Genomic DNA, 20214 nt, shown 5'->3' on the forward strand with positions numbered 1-20214 from the left:
AGGTCCTTTCTTGTTCTAATACTGCATAACTCTTTGTCCCTCATGGATATTCCAATTTAACTGGTTTATCTGCTTAGGATATTGATAGAAGGCCAAACAGGGAAAAATTAAATCAAATTTTCTAGTCACTAGATTTCTGCAGCTCTCATTATAGTTCTATCAGTAGGAGATCCACCCTGGTTCTTTCTGATCTTCACCATCCCTTCAAGTTGACTGATGAGCTGGCACTACAGAAACAAGGCACTGTTTGTCGAGCAAACTTACTTCACTTTCTTAGAGTTTCTATTGCTATGAAGAGATACCATACCATGGCGACTCTAATAAAGAAAACATTGGTGGCTGGTTTACAGTTTCAGAGCAAGGCGGCATGCAAACAGTTGTGGTGGTGCTGGAGGTGAAAGTCCTACATTTTGCAGGCAACAGGAAGTCAACTGAGACACTGGAAGTTATCCTGAGCATAAGAAACTTAAAAGCCCTACCCCACAGTGACACACCACTTCCAACAAGGTTATACCCACTCCAACAAAGCCACACCTCCTAAGAGTGCCTCTCTTTATGAGGGTCAATTACATTAAAGCTACCACACTAGCCTAAAATAATCCACAGCAACAAACTCAGATTGTGCCTGTGACTGTAGGTGAAACAGGCAGGCTATAAATCAAAAGAATGCTCCAGTAGTCTTGCCCACCCAGCTCTTCAAGTCTGCAGAGCTAGTCTGTCCACATATAGAGGAAATCAGCTGCAGCCTTCTTTGGGGGTGGTCCAAGGCCATTTTGTGGGAAGACAAGGTGTTTGTAGGACAGCTTCTGCTACTTCCAGCCAATGTTGTTGTGACATACACATATACACCTGTCTATTGAATCAAATTTTATTTTGAGGGGAACAATGAAAAGAGTATTAAGACAACAATTACTGGTTCAGGGAGGTGGGCTTACTATACTTTCCACAGATTAACATAAATGATAAGATTTGCTCCAGAGCATGCAATTTGACTAAGTTTATTATCAGGTAGCGGAGAGGTTTAAATATGGTGTACTATGGGTCTGAGAATTTAGAGTACAGTCTTAGTTCTAAAGTGTAGTGTGCTGGGGAATAATGGATAGAAGAAATGAATGACCCAGATAGACTCTACATTTTTCCGGGGACCAGGGAGAGACATACATTGATTTTATTCAGGCATAAATCATATTATAATGATTTTTTTATGACAATGAGGGCCCACCCAGAGTATGGAAATAATAGTACTTCAATTTGGAAAATGCCAATCCGCAGAAGTAATCTCTAAAAGAGAAACCTGGATGGACAAGGGAAAAGCCATGGCAGTTGAGCAAGCTAAGGGAAAAGCCATGGCAGTTGAGCAAGCTACTTAGATCTCAGTATCCACTGAGTGTTGCCTAATGTAGGAACATATCCCAAGAAGGGTGGTAGGTGACTTAATTGCTGTTTGAATATCATAGTGTACTTAGACAAATGAATACGGCTACAATATCAATGGGTGATAACATCTTACAGAAAGAACTACTATTAAAAATGTGGTTCAAGGATGACTAAAGCCTCAATGTGCGGTGTCTAAATATACACTCAATGAAAATGCACTGAAGGATGAATGACTAACTTTGAAATTTAAACTTTTTCAAAACCCCAGGACTCTAAATAGTTCCCTGTTACCCTTCAGTACAGTTTCCTAGGGCCAAATTCAAATACAACTGCTATGGGACAACGCTCTTGTATCCTGGAAAGATCTGTCAGTTGTGTTGCTTTAATAAAACGCTGACTGGCCAGTAGCCAGGCGGGAAGTATAGGCAGGACAACAAGAACAGGAGAATTCTTTAAAGAGGAAAGGCTCAGTCGTTACCCAGATGCAGAGGAAGCAAGATGAGAATGCCTTGCTGATAAAAGGTATCAAGCCACATAGCTGACACAGATATGAATTATGGGTTGATGTAGGATGTAAGAGCTAATAAGAAGCCTGAGCTAGTAGGCCAACCAGTTTACGATTAATGTAGACTTCTGTGTGTTTCTATGGGACTCAACAGCTGTGGGACCAGGTGGGATAGAAACTTCTGTCAACAAATGGTGCCCAACGTGGACAACTGTATCCACATAAAACTTGAGAGAGTTTGGGAAGAAATTCTAGACACAAAAAGAATAGAGTTAAGCATGGCTATTTGGTAGCAGCATTTTCTCAGGTGGGCTCTGTTTGCTAGAGGCAAGTGCATCTCATTTAAGAGAGGCTTCCTGATTTATCTTTGGATACAAAAACCTTGCAGCCCTTTTAAGAGGTCCCATCACCAAACACTTAAATGGTGTTTATGAAGAGCCGACAGCATGCTTCTTAGTGCTGGCAAGGACCTTGAAACTCCAGAGTTGTTGCAATAAATATGGCTTTGGTCAGTACCTCCACAAGGCTAGACTCTCAAAGTTAAGGAATGGGATGGATCCAGCTGTCAAAGTCACAGCTTTAATCCTAGCCATATCACTTAGCAAATTAAAGACTCATGTGGTCAGAAAAAGAGAGATATACAGTAAAGACAGACTCAGATGAAGAAAACCTCTAAACGGTTTACAGTATGTTTAAAAATATATGTAGGCTTGGGAGAGAAAAGAAAAAGGATAAGGTCGAGAGAGAGAGAGAGAGAGAGAGAGAGAGAGAGAGAGAAAGAGAGAGAGAGAGAGAAGTTGGATGTGGTGGCACACACCTTTAATCCCAGAATTTGGGAGGCAGAGGCAGGCGTGAGTTCAAGGACAGGCTAGTCTACAGATTGAGTTCCAGGACAGCCAAAGATACACAGAAAAACCTTGTCTCAAAAAACCAAAAATTAAAAATAAAGGAAATAATTTAAAATGAAGCTATGTAAAGTGGAAAATACACAGAGTCTGGATACTATATGTTACTGTGTTGTCTTTGAATAGTTTGATGGCTGAGGAAGGAACAACAGCTGCTAAAACACATTTGATTATAAATGCTGCTGGATTAATCCAACATATATTTTGAAAATGTTTTGACTTCAAAACTTAAGTCAAAAGATATGTTACTTTGGAGAAGAGGTTTTGTTTTTGTTTTCATAGGAAATGAGAGGCTGTAGACTCATTCTATGCTAAGAAAAATCAGGTTTGATCAAGGAAGACCCCCTGAGAAACCTCCAATAGGTGCAGATGTCCCAGATGTCTGAGTTCTACATGTAGAACAGGCTCAAGACTGCTGGTTGAGATGATCAAGCCTCACAGAATATTCTAGTCAGGATTTGACCATAATCCTAAATTTTCTTTAGGTCCCCATAAGAATATCAGTGCCCCCAATCAGCAGGAAGTATTCAGGAAAACTATGCCCACATTCCCCAAAAAATTGATTATGGATGTTTGTCTTTGTTTAGAGTGTTGGTTACAAATTGCTATGGATAATGGTCAGGGAAAAAGCTAAACAAAGGAGATTAGACTCAGAGTTCTTGTTTTGAAAAAAAAAAAGATGGGGGAAAGGGAAGTGGTGTGGGATAATGGTCTTGTGCTCTGTAAAGATTTGTCAGTTGTATTAGTTTAATAAAATGCTGATTGGCCAGTAGCCAGGCAGGAAATATAGGTGGGGCAATGAGAACAGGAGAATTCTGTAAAGAAGAAAGGCTCAGTCATCATCCAGATGAAGCGGAAGCAAGATGAGAATGGCTTGTTGATAAAAGGTACCAAGCCACATGGATGACACAGACAAGAATCATGGGTTAATGTAGGATGTAAGAGCTAAAAAGAAGTCTGAGCTAATAAGCCAACCAGTTTATGATTAATGTAGACCTCTGTGTGTTTCTTTGGGACTGAACAGCTGTGGGACCAGGTGGGACAGAAATGTCTGTCGACATATGACCATCTCCAATAAGCTCTCTCAACTAGTCCAACTTCCCCAATAATCTTTCCTGTAATGAGATTAATTTTTAGTGTGCTTTGAGTTCATACTGCATTACTTTATTTCAAATTACTTCATCAGTATTGGTCATGTCTCCTTCCAAATGTATAATAAACAACTTAAGAGCCCAAATCCTGCCTGCCATATCCTGTGCTGACCAACCCCACAGTGCTAAGCATATATTTAGCAGGCTCTTACAGAGTATGATGAAAGCAGGGTTAAACTGTTTTTAAACACTAACCAAAACAAAGCACACTTATGAGCACAGGCTTCTGAGCCTCTGCTACAGTTTTAAATGCCCCAGTTTCTCTATGTCACCTCAAGGTTACTTAATTTCTTGTCTCAGCTTCCTTATTCATTAAATAGAGATAATAATAGTACCCAATACTTCATAAGATTTCTAGGACTGGATTATTTAAAAACACACCTTTAAAATGCTCAGGCCAGGGTTTGACACTCAGTAACAACTCTCAAGATAACCTCTGAGAGGACAAAACTTTGCTATTTTACAGGTAAGGATGCAGGACTAGATAAGAATGCAGGACTATAGAAAAGCTGACTGTCTTGATTACAAGCATCCAATAAATAATATAGAGCTGGCATTTGAACCTAAGCAGTTCAGTGTAAGAGCACAACCTCTATAAACACTGCTTTCAATAGCTAGGGATGGAGCAGTAAAAATGCACCTGCCTAGTATGCATGAGGCCCTGAGTTCAATTCCCAGTACCAAAGGGAGAAATGACTCACCAAAGCTTTGTTCTTTGGCTAGAGAGAAACAAAGAGTCCTCAGCAACTACTTTACTTCATTACAGATCTGTCTTAACTTACTTCAGTGTTCTGAAACCTCAGATCTCAAACACAGGAAAGCAAACATTGGCTGCTTGTTTTCTCTGTATTCAAATTCAAATCATGACCATATAAAACACATACCTGTATTCTCAGCATGCAGAGGTGTAGGCAGAAAGATCATGAGTTTGAAGTCAACCTGAAATACATAGTGAAATCTTGTCTTTAAAAACTGAGGGATGTGAATAGTGATAGAGAGCTTGCCTACCATGAACAAGGTCCTAAATTCCACACCTAGTACTACAGAAAATTTCAAAAACCATTTTATCATTTATTAAGTACTGGGTGGCAAGTAGGCTGAGTAGCAAGTATTATATTTGATACTCAGAGTAACTCTTGGAAAATACAGAGAAAAAGTACTTGGCTGAGATTCCTGGGGTCATGAGACCTACAGTTGGCACTTTAACTCACGTCTCAGATGCAAATCCAGAAGTGCATCCTCACTTGTCTCAGCTTCATCTGAGGTTGAGATAACTATGACACTGCATCAATAGGAAGTTGAATGGTAGAAGTCACGAAAGTGTTTGGTACAGGGGCACATAACATATGTTCAGAACATGCCAGCTCTTACCACACCTCATTACCATGAGAAATGAGAACTTAAGTTGCCGACTTAGTATAATGTTTCCTCACTTATTATTATTTAGGGACATCCCAATAAAAAGAAGGAACTGACATGCAAATCCCCTGTTCGAGGTAAGGGGCAGAGTTTGATCTAACTTTTCAGCATCTACTCTTTACCAGATCTAGCTATCTACTGCCTCTCTGAACCTTTCAAAAATGTCTAGAATTTCAGAGTATATAACTCTTACTCAGTTCCAAAGGAAGTCCTATGTCTGACAACTATGCTGATTATTGGCCCTTCTGAACTTTAGGGATTTGCCCTGATCCCAGCCAAAAATGGGTGCTGGGCAAGCTAGTCCAAGTGGAAAATTCAACTCTATCCCAGGCGGAAACCCCAAATCTCTGCTGTTCCAGCAGATTTCCAGGACATGCTGGCTCCCAGAAACCACAATTACAGGCAAGCTCAAAGCAGAGGAGTAATTAGACACATACCATCAGTTCAGCAGTTCTCCCTCCAGGGTTAACTCCATCTCTCTCTCCTCCACCCCCACTCACCCAAACCCCATCTCAATCACTGCACAGGGGAGAGATAAAACGGAAATTTCCATTTGTCCTCTCTTCCAACCTTTAACCCACTTCCAGGAAACTGAAAAAGTAGAGTGAGAAAATAAAGAACCCAAGTCACAGATATAAATAATGCTGAATGGTAACAGCATTCACAGAAAGAGAAACATTCTTCACCTTTCACCTGCCTCTTACACCTCACAAGGACAGCACTGCAGCCTCCTAGAGAAGACAGTCCTTTCTTCCTTCAAATGCGGAAAGGGATCTTGTGAAACAAGAGAAACCTTGAAGCTGGAGCACTGACTGCTCTTACAGAGAACTGTATGGCTCCCAGCACCCACATGGTGGCTCACAACTGCCTACAGCTCCAATTCCAAGGGATCTGATATCTTTCTGGCCTCCACAGGCACCCTCACACATATGACATTCTCTCTCCACCCCTCATAAACACAAAAGTAATAAAAATAAATCTAAAAGGGAAGAGAGGAAGGAAGAAAGCAATCTCCAACTCTCCAGAATGGGAATAGCCCTGGAAACAGGATATGGCAAACATGACATAATGAAGGTCAAAGGCATCTAGGATTCTTTTGTTTTATCTTCAAGATAGTAGAGGGGTCCTGGAAGTTTTTCTCTTGTCTAAACTGCTCCTATTTAGGTTCAGAAAGAATTCTGGACCAGCAGTTGCCCTCATTTCTAAATAAGTTGCTCTTCTACCCTGAAAGGGCAGGACTGATGCTCCCTTCCTTCAAAGTCTAGCAGAGCAGCAATTTCAAGCATCGTCTTCCTCCTGCTCAGTACTACTGTATCTTTCTTGGTGAAGCAGATTTGCCTAGTTTAGTTTTATGACTGCTTCAAACAAATTATTTTTAATAGTGTATGTTTTCCTTTACTGCTCCTCGTATTCTCAGGGCTCAGGGCTCTACGGGTTCTGCCGAGCATGGCTTGATAATGCTGAAGGCCTTCAGGACGTCTCAGAACACTGGATCACCTCCAGGCCTGATTCTCAGGATGTGATGTGATGTTAAACTTGATGGTACAAAAAAGAAGGATAGAACGGTGTTCCAAATGGGAAATGGACTTAAAAATCCTGAAGGGTTTTTGGAGCTGAAGGTTGTTAGGCCCCAGAATTGTGGTGATACAACCAATAGAAAAAAGTTCCAGAACAATTTAGTACAGACCTAATTTTATCAAAGCATGACCTGAAATAAGTTAACTCCAGAAAACTTTCTTTGATTTAGTGCCTCTTGACTGAACTTCCTTCTAGCTATCTTAGTTGTCATAAATACATGATTGCTTAGTGTCTTATAAGATCAAGAAGAAAAACACACAATACACAGATGCTCCATCTACTGATTTTAAGTTATATTTGACATACCTAGCATAACCAAAATACAAACATATCATCCTGGAGTTGGTTCTAAAAAGTTCTGCATTGTACTAAGGGATTCTTTAAAGGGAAGAACAAACCTTTTCACTTTTAAAGTGTCTCTGTCCTTTTCTGATGGCCAGCTGGGAGAATGAATAAGTGGCAGTTAGTGCATGCACCCATGCACATGCACAGAACATCTACCACAGGGTTCAGGATACATACTGCATTGTTTAATCTATTTGTTTGGCAACCAGATGACAATGGATAACTGGGACAGCCACAAGCCTAAGAGGTCAGATAGATAAAGAGAAACTAGGGATATTCAAAATAGAACCACACAGTCTTATGGGCTAGGTATCTGAGGACTGGTTAATTAGATGATTACAAGGGTGCTTTTAACTCTGAAATGGATTCTGATCTGAAGACTGTGAGGGTAAGGAATGAGCTAGGACACATTTCACCAAAAGCACTGACATAACAGGACAGAACTGGGTAGAAACTTGCTTCTCTTTCCAGGTCTTGGGGGTTGGGGGGAAAAGTACTGAGAATGATCCTATGGGCAAAAGACTGCCATAGAGTAGGACTTAAGACTGTTCCTGGGAACAGCAGGCTCATGTTGGAGAGGCAGTGTAAAGACAGCAGGAGCAGTGACATATAAGTTTCATCACCTACTGGTACCTCCTTCCCTGGATCACATTGAACCTTTAATGATTTGACTAATATGGAATGCCATCCCCATAATCTACTATGTGTGAATGTGCCACAGGCATGGGTCAGAGGACATGGGCTCTTTCAAGGCCAGGCTGGCCAAGATTAGCAGTTGTTTCTATCCTGACTGACTATTGACTAAATTGGACTCTCTCTCCTGCAGGTTCTGAATGTGCAGGCAGCTGAGTCGGGGAGGCTACTGATACCAAGATGGAACCACTCTGAAGAAATGCACAGAGCTCCTCACCTGGAATATCCTTCATCTCCATATACATCACAAGGTACAAGATGGAGAGAAAATAAAAATACAGGGAGAAGTAGACTTAGAGAGGAAATACAGATGAGTGGGGAAAACAAAGAAAGAGGAAAATGGAAAGCCCAAAAGAAAGAAGAACAAGGGATGAGAGTAAAGATTTGGATGGAGGGTTATACAGAAAAATGAAGAGGAATAAAGGATGACAGGCAAAAGCAACTAAGCACTGAAAGGGGAGAGAAGGGCACAGAACTGGTTAAGCATCACACTACCTCAGGACCTGGTACAGACTCTAAGCCACCGGATTTGCTCAGTTCTGGCAGCAGTGGTGTTTATTATGAACTGTTTTATAAAAAGGCTGTAAAATTGTTAATTCGAGCAGAGTCTGACACAAAACAGAATAGGGTGCTGAGGAGAGCAGAGTGCAGCAAGAAGTGAGTAGCTGGCATCTAAGAACAAGAAGGTTTGGCTCAGGTAAGATTTTGAATAAAGCTCTCTCCCTAGTAGCACTTCAGCTTCCAATATGGCCTTATAGAAGTCGACACTTGTTCCTGTCCTTTAACTAAATATTACCTAAAGTAACCTTCTTTCTGATCATCTTCTCTAAAATTATAAGTTCCACATTACTAATATTACCCATTTTATCTTATCATTATTACCTCATCTATTTGTAAATTCATTTCTAATTTAATTTTTAAAATGTTAAGTTCAAAGTAGACAAGAAGTTTTGTCCATTTTGTTCACTATTATTTTCTCAATGTCAGCAATAGCTCCTAGAACACAGCAGAAGTTCAAAAAGTATCTAATAAATGAAAGAACAAGACTATCTCTATTTGAATCCAATCTTATGAAGTTCTGTTATTTCAGACAATGTACAGAGAAAATACATCTCAAACTACAAAACAATGTAAAAACACTTTACATATATAGATGTTAAGAGCTAGAGAGAAGTTCAACATTTCTCATATGAAGAAACTGGAACAGAATGAACCCTTGCTATGTACTGAGTGATTGTGTCTATACAATCATATGGACCCCTCCAATTCATATGCTGAAGGCCTAAACCCAATGTGATGGAACTTGGAGATGGGGGCTTGTTAATATAACAGTTTTCTCTGAGATTAAAAACATTACATCCTATAGGAAGCTTCTTAAGCAGGAAGGTAAACAACTCGAAATAGCTTCAGGAAGTCCCTGAAACTGACCAGATTCACTAGGTTCCCTCTCTGCTAGAGTAAGCAATAAAAGCTGAGACTCCCTTTAGAAGGAAGGAAGCCATGATACAAAGACTCTCAGACAAACTGAGCTGCAAAGAAGACTCTGCCAGGGGAAAAGCTGCAAAGATTTTCAGACTAGACCAGCTGCCTGGAAGATGCTTCCTGGGGCATCTGAAAAGGACACTCTACAACCCATAAGCTGCTTGCAAGGTGTACACTGTGCTCTAGGTTCCCAGTTTTATGAGCTGTCATCCATGCTGGGTAGGTTTCAGTAATGCAGCTGTCTTTGAGTCATTTCTGCTTCTGTATGTCCCTCACCCATATTCCTTTAAGTAACCCAACAAAACTCTTGGCTCACCAAGTAGGACTGTTATGGTATCTGTACTTTCATCTCTCATGGGTTCTCTATCTGGGGTGGGTAGACAAGTATGCTGCATCTTCCCAGAAAAAGTTTGTCACACAACAGGCCTTGAAGGGGTGATTAGGGCCAGGCGAGGTCATGAGAGTATGGCACTGATGATGGGATTAGTGCTCATAGAAAAAGAGATGCCAGGAACCTGTTGTTTCTTTTCATAAGCACAGTGTGGAGAAAGGCCACATCAGCATGAGTGAGTAGATGACCAACTGCATACCAGTGATGTTTTTATCAGAATTCAACCACACTCTTGCTCTGATCTCAGACTCCTAGTTTTTAGAGCTGAGAAGAGTAAATGTCTATTATTTAAGTTATTGAGTCTTTGGTATCTATAGGAGCCTGTGGTAGTACTGATTTTCAACTTGGCAGACAAGCCTCTGGGCATAGATAAAGTTATACTCTGGGAACGTCTGTTGAGCATCATATAGATTACACTGGCTGAGGTGGAAAGCTAGCAGAGTATTCCTACCTGACTGTGGATGTAGCTAGCTCCTGCCAGTACGACTTCCCCACCCTGATGGACTTCACCCTCAAACGGAGTCAAAATCAGCCCTTTTTCCCTTAAACTGCTTTTGTCAGGGTATTTTGTCATAGCAACAGGAAAAGTAACCAAGACAGAACTCAAGCTCATCAGGGGAGCCGTTAAATAAAATTTTAAGGGGTTCCTTGGTGGCAGAGTGAGAACTGGAATGCAGGGCTCTATCCTAGGTGGTTAGGGAGATAATGACATAGGGAGAAACTGGAAAATGGACAGCTTATCCTAGATTTCAATCTGTTCACTTCCCAGAACTTCTTACCTTCTGCTTCTTCTGAGCCTAGCTTTATTTCTTCTTCTTTCACAGGATAAGATGAACAAAAGCTAAGATATGGTTTTGCCTTCAAAAGCTTTTCCACCTGGCTACTTAAAAAACCCTATTATTGTGCATGTATATGATGTGTATGTGTTTGAGTGCATGTGTGCAATTGTTCTCACCACCCACCTCTACATGGGTCCCAAGGATCAAATTCAGGTTGCCATGGCAAGAGCTTTACCTGCAGAACTATGTCACCAGCCCCTACTTAGTTACTATTGAGTCTCAAGGCTGCAGTTAGGATTAAGATCTACAAATTGGTATTGAGTTCACTGGAAGTTGAAAGTCAGACTGCCTAGTAAAAAATTACCTGCAAATAATAAGATTGGACTTAACAAAACCCTAGAGGCAGTTTAATACCAAGATTTTTGTATACCATTAGATCTTTAAAATTGTAACTTTCAAGTGGCTTTTTTCATCCTTATGAAAAATCTGCTATCAAGTATGAAACAAATTTATACTTAATATGCTTCCTAAGTAACTTAGAGATTTTTTTTTTATTTTTTGATCACATTTTTTGAGCCAGAGTTTTTCTTTATATTCAGAATTCACTCTGTAGACCAAGGCTGACCTTGAACTCCCCATCCTTCTGCTTCAACATCCTGAATGCTGGGATTCTATGTGCGAGAAACCCTGTCTTGAAAAACAAAACAATATAAAACAAACAAACAAACAAAAAGAAATGATTTCGATATCTGGAACATATCTGAAGGTATAAAACGTCTTTGGGAGACTTAAGCTCCTGAGAAGCTTGGAGACATACAAAACATAGCTTACTTTGTGCAATGTACAAATGCAAAAAGTTATATCCAAATCCACAAGTTTATACAGGATATGCTGACATCAATCATCCAAAAGTAAAGCATATCACAGAGAGCTATCCTAAGGTCAGCTGTACGGAACCAGACCCTTGAGGATACTCCATCTTAGTCATTGTTCTACTGCTGTTAAGAGATACCATGATCAAGGCAACTTTGAAAGGAAAGTATTTAATTGGAGGCTTGCTTACAGTATCAGAGGGTAAGTACATGATCATTATGCTAGGGAGCAAGGTGGCAGGCAGGTAGGCAGGCAGGAAGCAGGGGCAGGAGCTGGGAGTTTACATCTGATCTACAAGTAGGAGCCAGAGACTGGCCTGGCCTGAGCCTTTGAAATCTTAAAGCCTACCCTGAGTGATATACCTCCTCCAGGAAGAACACACCTCCTAAGCCTTCTTAAACAGTCCAGCAAAAATTCAAATATATGAGCCTATGGGGGCCATTCTCATTCAAACTACTACACAGAGTTACACTCTTAAAAATTTTTCTTCTAAAAGAAAAATTAAGAAAATTGTATTCATGAATGAAATTACCAAAGAATAATATTTTTCCTTCTAGTTTTAAAACTTAAGTCTGAATCTTGATTTGTTTTAAACAGTCAAAGGCTGGAGAGATGGCTAAGAGGTTAAGAGCACTGGCTGCTTTTCCAGAAGACCCAAGTTTGGTTCCCAGCACCCACGTGACCGCTTACCACTGTCTTTAATTCCAGTTTCCAAGGTTTTGACTCCTCTGGCCTCTGAGGGCACCTGTTGTACTCATCTATACATACACACATGCAGACACATACACTAACACATAATAAAAATAATTTTAAAGTTTAAAAAAATATTCATTGTCTTGTCTAAGTAAGTTGACAGAAAACTTCTGCAGAAGATAAAGTCAGTTTAACTGGTTGGAAAAATATTAAGTATGAAAAAACATTAAGTTTCCAGGCCTTGAAATCACCATGTCATTCTTTTATTAGATCCACTTTAAATTCATTACATACTGGTTAGACCTCCATGTGAGCTTGTTGCCCACAGCACCTACCAAATTAAATCTCACTCTTTTGTCCATAACAAAGAGAGACAGCCCTAGTTTTCTTTCTACTGTTGTGACAAAAACCATGAGGAAAGGGTCTGTGTGGCTTATACTTTTATTGGCTACACATAGTCTATTTCTGAGAAAAGTCAAGGCAGGAACTTATGTAGGGCAAGAGCAGAGATATAAGGCACAGAGCAATGTTTCTTAATTTTCCTAATGTTGAAACCCTATCGTTCCTCATGTTATGGTGATCCTCAATCATAAAATTATTTTTTGTTGCTACTTTATAACTGTAATTTTGCTACTGTTATGAATCATAATGTAAAGATTTACAGGGTAAATCCTGTAATTTACCCTGATATGCAGGGTATCTGATATGAGATCCCTGTGAAAGGATCATTTGATCCAAAGGGGTTGAACCCACAGCTTGAGAATCACTGGGACAGCACTCAGAACATCTGCCCATGGGTGGCATCACCCACTGTGAGCTGGGGCCTCTCACGTCAGTCATTAATTAAGAAAATGCCCCACAGACTTGCCTACAGGCCACTGGAGGCATTTTCTCAACTGAGGGTCTCTCTTACCAGTTAACTCTAGTTGTGTCAAGCTGACAAAAAACTAACTAGCACAGATGCCTACAGCTAATAGGCTCAAGAGGGAAAGACTGTTTTACTAGAATCATGTAACCAAGGTAAGAAAGTCTGCTTCTTGTCAATTCTAGCTGACTTGGGGGTATTGTAGTGAGGACCACCAGGCGATACAAAAAATATCCAAGTTGAAAAGAACTAAAAATCTGCTTTACAGATGACTTGACAATGTGCACAGACATCTTAAAGAATCCACAAAAAAGTTAAACAATGAAAATAAAGATACAAGATAGCCAAACAAAAAGTATATTTTATATATAACAATGAACAATTATATATATATAATATAAAAGTTAAATTAAGAAAGTAACATTGGCATAAGCCTTTAATCCTAGCACCTAGAAGGCAGGGGCAGGTAGATCTCCATAAGCTTGAAGGCAGCCTGGCTTACATAGAGAGTTCCAGTCTGGTCAGGGCTACATAGTACACCCTATCTCAAACAAACAAACAAACATACAAAACAATCCCATGTTAATAGCAAAAATATTAAAGCATATAGGAATAAATTGACAAAATATATACAATAATCTGTACCCCGAAATTCTCAAAATATTGAAAAAAATCAAGCAGAAAGGCATGCTCAAAAGGAAGGAGATTTTGGAATATGAATGTGACATACTAACTGGGCTAAAATCAATGAAGCCTTTATTAGAACCCCAGATTTTCACTACTTATTTTTGGCACAGAATGTTACATAAATAATTCATATGAATGAGTAGCTAACACAATAGTGAGTAAAGAACAAAACTGGAGGACTCACACTTCCTGATTTCAAAATCTACTGAATCTTTGTGTTCTTGAGTTATGAAATAATTTCTTAGACATGAGATCAAGAATACAAGTCACAGAAAAAAGAAAAATTGAGCTTTACCTAAATTAATAAATTTTGTGCTTCAAATCATACCAACAAGAGATTGAAAAGACAACACACATAATGGGAGAAAATACTTTCAAATCACATATGTAATAAAGAACTTACACCTGAATATGTAAAAACTCTTAGATATCAACAGTAAAAAATATAATTAGAAATAGACAAATATTTGAATATACCCCTCTCCCCACATGTACATGTATGTGTGCACTCATGCCTATAAATACCTTAAAAGATAAAAGTTGAGTCGGGAGGTGGTGGCACACTCCTTTAATCTCAGCACTTGGAGGCAGAGACAGGTGGAGGCAGATCTCTGTGAGTTCAATGCCAGCCTGGTCTACAGAGTGAGTTCCAGGACAGGCTAAAAAAACTACACAGAGAAACACTGTCTCAAAAACAAAAACAAAACAAAAAAAGATAAAATTTGTTATTAGTTCCCTATGACTTTCACATCCACTGGGATAGCCAGAGCAAAAATATATAATGTAAAAAAACAAATGCTGATTAAGAAATGGAGAAACCTGAACACTCACAAGTTGCTGGTGGGAATGTAAACCAGTGTGACCACTTTCAGAAAACAGGCAATTTTTCAAAAAGATAGACAGGCACTGTATGGCTCAGCAGTCAATTCCCAAGGCTCAAACCCTACATTCACCTGAAATACACACGAATGTTTCCAACAGCAGAATTTATAAAAGCCCCAATGAAGAAACAACCCAAATGTCTGTTAACAAATGAATGAATAATGCCATATTAATTGGCATTTAAAAAAACAACAACAAAGAAGTAATAGGAGCGACAACATAGATGAGCCTTCAAAAACCAGGCTAAGCAAAAGAAGACAGCCACAAAGGCTTTATATTGCATGATTCCATGTCTGTGAAATATTCAGAAAGAGTGGTTAGCTAGGGCTAAGCTGAAAAGAGCAGCAAAGGGAAAGACTATGAAGGTCTGATCTGTGGCATTAAAAGAATTCTGAAACTTGTCAGTGATAATGGCAAAACTATGGTCATTCTAATATACCCCTTAAGTGTCCAATGAGTGAAGGTTATGACGTGTGAAATATATCTCAGTAAGGCTATGTAAAAAGGTCTTTCCTGGCACTCACTCTCATACAACTTCCTCACATTTCACACACAGGCTAGCTGCATGCCCATTGCTCTGTCTAGGTATTAATGTGTTATCTGTGTTGACTAGAGAAAAAAGAGAACTTTCTCCCACTGTAATTACTAAACAGTAATGCTACCGTTTAGTAGCATTGTTAAGTACTAAATAATACTTGGAATAATGTCTGGCACAAAGTAGTCATCATCATTTTCACATTTTTTCTATTTTTTACTACATATAATTTATTTTTTTAATTAAAAAATTTTAAAATTGTTTTTATTGAGCTACATTTTTTCCCCTGCTCCCATCTTTTCCTCTCTCCTCCCCTTCTATCCTCCCGCAAGGGCCCCATGAGCCCAATTTACTCAAGAGCTTTTGTCTTTTTCTACTTTCCATGTCAATTAGATCTATGTATGTCTCTCCTAGGGTCCTCTTTGTTGTCTAGGTTCTCTGGGATTGTGAGTTGTAGGCTGGTTTCCCTTTGCTTTATATCTAAAAGCCATGCATGAGTGAGTACATATGATATTTGTTTTCTGGGTCACAATTTTCACAATTTTTAAGCCATAATATTAACACAGTTTATTGAAGCTCATTGTGTTGCAAGACTGAAGGGAAAAACAGACGAGACAGAAGTCAGACCCCTTCCTGGGTGCTGTCCTACAGTCTTTAGGTAAGGGTGTTGTTCTTGGGAGGTTCTGGGTAGGCACGTGGTGGTGGTGTAGGGGGACATGGAGCTATCTGGACCTGAACATCAATAACAGAAAGCCTTCTTGGACTAAGGTTGGTCAAGACTGCTCCATATTATGGAGAACTGTCTTATTACAGGGATGAATTCCATTTCCTTGCTGTTACTGTACTAGGGTCTATTTCTAAACCACCCTCTCCATATCCCATATCCCTAAAGCCTTTTCTAGCGGGTGGGGCTATTTCAAAATACAAATATTATAATATCCATGATACAAATGTTTATATTCCCCTCTCCTCTCATTCTGTCTAGAAAAAAAAAAATTGGGTCTCACAATCCATTTTGAATTCCTTAAGTATATTTTCCTTTAATTCATATGGTTTCACTTCTAGTACTTACTGTGCAACTATACTCTGGATCCTGACACTACTCAAAACACGTCCACTTGCAGAAGTACAGATTTGCCTTTCCTAAGGTGACTTCCCTAACATGTCTCACACAAAGGATTTCCTTCATTCCTCCCTAAAAGAAAAAAGAAGCAGTATCTGATAAAGAGCCCCAATTCCTATGCTACGGATGTGAAATATCCAGAATTCTTTAAATTCACATGGTCTTTGGCCATGCTCAAATGCTATGCACCATTGTCCTGCAACTTACAGGCATAAAAGCAAGGCTCAGGAGGCTGCTCCTCTAGGAGGAAGAAGTAGTAGAAGTATCTGAATCAAGATGGGTGGAAACCATCTCAATTAATACATCATCAGTCAATCAGTCAAACAAACAAATAAATAAACACAGATTCAATCCCCCCTTCCACAGTATATTTTATCTTAGCATATTGGCTTTCTGGAGACCTCACTACACCCTTCTAGCTTTCTCCCAGGTGACAGCAGTTTCTTGATTTCTTGTTTGTAGAGATCCTGATTCTTTTGCATGTCCAATTTTCTCATTGAATCTGTCCAACCAAAGAGCCCACTTGTGAGTTCTGCTCTGACTTCTATACAGTTAGGGAAAATCCTACCGCTGTGTATTGTTACAGGCAGTTTCAAGGTCAGCAGTCACGGTCAGGCTTTCAGGGCCCATAATCCAGCTTTATCAGCCTCGGTCAGTTTTTCCACTATAAAACTTGATGGCTCTCCTCAATTACAATTTTTTAGGTTATAATAAATATAAGATAGTCTTACATCTTATAACTTGAGCCTTTATATATATATATATATATATATTTTCAACTTCCTACCTCTACTTCAACCTTCTCACACTACATCAACACTCACTTGTCTCCTCTATCTCTAGTACAAGTTCCCAGCCCACCCATGACTCTGACCCCAGCACCCTCTCTGGACTCTACCTACTCAGACCACAATCAAATTCATTTTAACCTGAGGAAAAACATTTTCTTGACACGGTCATCCCCTCTAGCTATTACCAAGCAATCTCCTGGCCTGCTTCTCATCTAGACTTCTAGAAAGTGTGGTGCACAATGACCAGCAATTTTTCCATCTTCTACTGACTCCTCAAAGGAATTTCAGTTTGGCTTCTGCCAGAACCCTGATGAAATTATTTTCAATAAAATTATTAACAGCTAGCCCATCAACTGAAAAATATGAAGGGTTTTATTTACCAGATCTCATTGAGATGGACCTCTCAACTTCATTTAACAATGTTGATGTCTTTAGCCTGGGGATTTTCATGTTGCCTTGGAAGACAGGCTCCTCTTCTTTAGCCAACCTTATAATACTTCTCAGTCCTAGGACTCTCTCAAATTTCAGACTCCTCTATGGAACTTCCTGAAGGACATACTATAGATATTCAAGTCCAATGCACTGAAAAATTCACTTTCCATTCTCCATCTCTGTCCCCCACTTATGTCTTTCTCCTGCCCAGTCAGTTAAGTAATAATTCTGTCAATATAATAAAGATGCTTCTACTTATCATTTCTGCATCTCCTATGGGAATTCCATAGGAGATAGTGATCAATAGCCAAGATTCCAAAGGTCTTTGCTCTTGGCTTTTTCTTAACTTGACACAAGCTGGAGTTGTCTGGGAAGAGAAAATCCCAATAGACAGAATGCCTTCATCTGATTCACTTATAGGTAAGTCTGTAGTGCATTTTCTTAATTAATGATTGATGTGGGTGGTGCCCCCCTTAGGTGGTGGTCCTGAGTTGTATAAGAAAGCAGGCTAAGCAAGTCATGGAGATCAGTACTCTTCCATGGCTTCTGCATCAGTTCCTGCTGCCAGGTACCTGCCTTGAGTTCCGCCCTGACTTCTTTCATTGATAAGCGGTCATGTGGAAATGTAGGATGAAATAAACTCCTTTCCAAGTTGCTTTTGGTCATGGAGTTTTAGCATCGCAATAGAAACCTAAGATGTGGCCAAACTGGCAGTATATGAATCAAGTTCTACTACTTATCAGCTTCATGGCCTTTGGGAAGGTGCATAACTCTCATGTTTAATTATCCTGGGCTGAATAGTTCCTTTTAGGGTTGTTAGGTTGAAAGAACTACTATATGCAAAGTGCTCTGGGTTCAACTCCAACATCATAAAACAGACATAAATATTTGGAGAAATATACCATGTCCACAAGTCAAAAGACGGAATATTGCTAAAATAGAATTTTCTCCAAAGTGATTGCCAAATGTTATAGTTTCAATGTTTTTTAATTTACTTTTTGTGTAGAAACTGATAAGCTGATTCTAAAATTTATATGAAAATGAAAACAATGCAGAAAAACTCAAACAATTCTAAAGGCAGAACAATGTTGGAAAAGTTGTGTTATTTGCAAGAATCATAAAAGCTTTTGCTTAGTACATGTCAATGGAACAGAGTAGACTAGCCTAAGTGGATCTGATGACTAATTTTCTGCATTGGTGCCAATGTAACTCAATGGCAGAATAATTTTCCAACAAGTGTGTATCAACAGACCTCACTGCTCTCTCACACTTGGTGCAAAGTTACCAAAACCATAACACAGTTAAAAGACAGAAGCAAAAACACATCTAGATGGAAACACAGGATAAAACCTTAAGACTTTGAAGTTGCAGAGGCTAAGCACATAAAGTACAAACTTTAGAAGAAAGACTGATATCCTAGATTATATCAGAATTAAGAACTTTTGCTTTTCAAACATCATTGTAAATCACTGTGTGCATGGTTCAAAAATGAAGAACAGTGGCAAAAATATAGCAAGTCACAGTCCAGGAGAGACCAGAGCAAAGACATCCAAAACAGAAACTGTCCAGAACACAGAGTTCTTACAATACAGTAACTGAGTCAATACTGCAATATATCCAATTTAAAAAATTGACAAGATGTCGGAGCAAGTAAAGACACTTGTCATTAAACCTGACAACCTGAGTTGTATCCCTAGAACCAAGGACAGACTCTTAAGTTGTTCCCTGTCTTACTTAAGAGTTTCTATTGCTCTTAATAGTGCTCCCTATGTGTTGGGAGCCACCTGGAGGCACAGGTGGTCCTGCAGTTTGGAGGTAGCCACGTGGGGCTGAGCAACCCTGCCTGCACCCTTGCCTGCACATGCTCAGACCAGCAGAGTGGCATTGACCAATCGGGACAGCGTTCAGGCTGCTCCGCCGTTTAAAAGCAGATGCCTCGGGACCCTACTTCCTCTCTCTAAGCTTTCTCTCGTCCCTGCTCTATCGTCCCTTCCCCCAATTTTCCTCAAGGGAATGCTCCAAATAAAGATGTGACCAGAGAAGGAATTCTCGTTTTTGGTGGGGTTCATTCCTGCGGGACAGGATGGCCCCCCGCAACTGGTGCTCGCTTCGGCAGCACATATACTAAAATTGGAACGATACAGAGAAGGAAAAAAAAAACAAAAAAAAAAAAAAAAAAAAAAAAAAAAAAAAAAAAAAAAAAAAAAAAATCAAAGTTAAGGTATCTGAAAGAAGGTACAAAAAGCAACGGGGAAGAAAAATCCCTTAAGTTCAGTGCAGGTGGAGCTGAGAAAAAGCGAGGTTTACGGTTGGGAGATCCGCGGCTTCCTCCGTGCATACTCGCTGATAGAGACTGGAGGCAACAGTCTCGTAGGGAGGCGAGCTTGATCACTGCCTTCCCTATTCTTAAAGAGCCACAGAGCTTTTGGAGGTGATTTTCGCCTAATTTTGTTAAGAGAGCTCAGTCTCTGGCTCTCACGTACAAAAAACTTTAATTTTTGACTGAGAAAGACAAGCTGCTTGATCATGCTGAGAGTGCTGGCGGCAGCCGGCCCGCCTTTGAGCGGTAATGCCTGATTAGAAACACGGAAGTGGGCCAGGCACGGTGGTGCACACCTGTGATCCCAGCTACTCAGGAGGGAGACGCAACCGGTTGCTGGCGGGGAGTTTGCTGGGGGCCTACGGAAAGCCAGATCGCCATGGCGACG

At 39.8% G+C, this 20214-nt stretch overlaps 1 protein-coding gene across 13 annotated transcripts in view; it reads right to left on the reverse strand.

Annotated features, from left to right (window-relative positions):
* Arhgef11 (Rho guanine nucleotide exchange factor 11) overlaps positions 1–20214 on the reverse strand; it is a 139373-nt gene that overhangs the window by 82586 nt on the left and 36573 nt on the right. The window lies entirely within an intron of this gene.

This window comes from Myodes glareolus, chromosome 17 (assembly GCF_982192425.1).
Source record: "Myodes glareolus chromosome 17, mMyoGla1.1, whole genome shotgun sequence".
NCBI classification, from domain to species: domain Eukaryota; kingdom Metazoa; phylum Chordata; class Mammalia; order Rodentia; family Cricetidae; genus Myodes; species Myodes glareolus.